Raw genomic sequence first — 2500 nt, 5'->3', positions numbered from 1 at the left:
GCCTCGCAAAATGTCGACCATGACATGTCCATGTCATGCCAATGACATGTCAAGACTCGCAAAATGTCGACCGTGGCATGCCAATGACATGCCAAGCCTCGCAAAATGTCGACCATGGCATGTCCATGGCATGCCAATGACATGCCAATGACATGTCAAGACTCGCAAAATGTCGACCATGGCATGTCCATGGCATGCCAATGACATGTCAAGACTCGCAAAATGTCGACCGTGGCATGCCAATGACATGCCAAGACTCGCAAAATGTCGACCGTGGCATGCCAATGACATGTCAAGCCTCGCAAAATGTCGACATTGGCATGTCAAATGTCGACCATGGCATGCCAATGACATGCCAAGCCTCGCAAAATGTCGACCATGGCATGCCAATGACATGTCAAGACTCGCAAAATGTCGACCGTGGCATTCCAATGACATGCCAAGCCTCGCAAAATGTCGACCATGGCATGTCCATGGCATGCCAATGACATGTCAAGACTCGCAAAATGTCGACCGTGGCATGCCAATGACATGTCAAGCCTCGCAAAATGTCGACATTGGCATGTCAAATGTCGACCATGGCATGCCAATGACATGCCAAGCCTCGCAAAATGTCGACCATGGCATGTCCATGACATGCCAAGCCTCGCAAAATGTCGACCATGGCATGTCCATGGCATGCCAATGACATGTCAAGACTCGCAAAATGTCGACCGTGGCATGCCAATGACATGTCAAGACTCGCAAAATGTCGACCATGGCATGTCCATGGCATGCCAATGACATGTCAAGACTCGCAAAATGTCGACCGTGGCATGCCAATGACATGTCAAGACTCGCAAAATGTCGACCGTGGCATGCCAATGACATGCCAAGCCTCGCAAAATGTCGACCATGGCATGTCCATGGCATGCCAATGACATGCCAATGACATGTCAAGACTCGCAAAATGTCGACCATGGCATGTCCATGGCATGCCAATGACATGTCAAGACTCGCAAAATGTCGACCGTGGCATGCCAATGACATGCCAAGACTCGCAAAATGTCGACCGTGGCATGCCAATGACATGTCAAGCCTCGCAAAATGTCGACATTGGCATGTCAAATGTCGACCATGGCATGCCAATGACATGCCAAGCCTCGCAAAATGTCGACCATGGCATGCCAATGACATGACAAGACTCGCAAAATGTCGACCGTGGCATGCCAATGACATGCCAAGCCTCGCAAAATGTCGACCATGGCAAGTCCATGGCATGCCAATGACATGTCAAGACTCGCAAAATGTCGACCGTGGCATGCCAATGACATGCCAAGCCTCGCAAAATGTCGACATTGGCATGTCAAATGTCGACCATGGCATGCCAATGACATGCCAAGCCTCGCAAAATGTCGACCATGGCATGTCCATGACATGCCAAGCCTCGCAAAATGTCGACCATGGCATGTCCATGGCATGCCAATGACATGTCAAGACTCGCAAAATGTCGACCGTGGCATGCCAATGACATGTCAAGACTCGCAAAATGTCGACCATGGCATGTCCATGACATGCCAATGACATGTCAAGACTCGCAAAATGTCGACCGTGGCATGCCAATGACATGTCAAGACTCGCAAAATGTCGACCGTGGCATGCCAATGACATGCCAAGCCTCGCAAAATGTCGACCATGACATGTCCATGGCACGCCAATGACATGTCAAGACTCGGAAAATGTCGAGCATGGCATGCCAATGACATGCCAAGCCTCGCAAAATGTCGACATTGGCATGTCAAATGCCGACCATGGCATGCCAATGACATGCCAAGCCTCGCATCTTGGCACTAAAAAAACTCGCTGCTAGCCTCGCCACTAGCCTCGCTTCCTGTCGACAGCAAGCGAGGCTAGCGCCCACTCTGACATGTCAAATTGCACAGCAGGCATGTCGAAACGCGTCGAAAATCTACAAACAATGTCAAGTCCCATTTTTATTGATAATTTCCCCGCACAACCCGCACCATATAGTTAGTATATGATTTTTAGAAGGTCCTTGAACTTACGGATTTGAAAAATCTCGCACCGATTTTTTTTTACGATTTTCCCAATTTCCCGACTTCAAAAAATAAAATAAAATACTTGCCATGCTCAACAAAGTCTGAATTTTTTTCTGAAAATCCCTTGCATCTATATGTACATCCCTGCAAAAAATCTCGTTCAAATTCCAAGCCATGATTAAATCATGGCCCAATATGACTCCTCGCGAAAACTGATGTCTCCTCCTGGCAGTGCCATAACAGCATAATATGCTATATAGGGGGGTGGTGCTCCCTGCATGTCAAAAATCCCAAGCATGGCATGCAGGCTGCACCATCGGTCTAGGGATGACATTCCCGCACATCATCACGTGTTGCCTCGGTATATATGATGTGTCGGGTTTGGGACATTCCCGCCCATGGTGGCGGCGACGGTGGCGGTCCCCCTCCGCCGCCGCCGCCACCATGGGTGCGTTTTTAAA

Source organism: Malus sylvestris, chromosome 13, assembly GCF_916048215.2.
Source record: "Malus sylvestris chromosome 13, drMalSylv7.2, whole genome shotgun sequence".
NCBI lineage: Eukaryota > Viridiplantae > Streptophyta > Magnoliopsida > Rosales > Rosaceae > Malus > Malus sylvestris.
Note: the sequence above shows the minus strand (reverse complement) of the source record.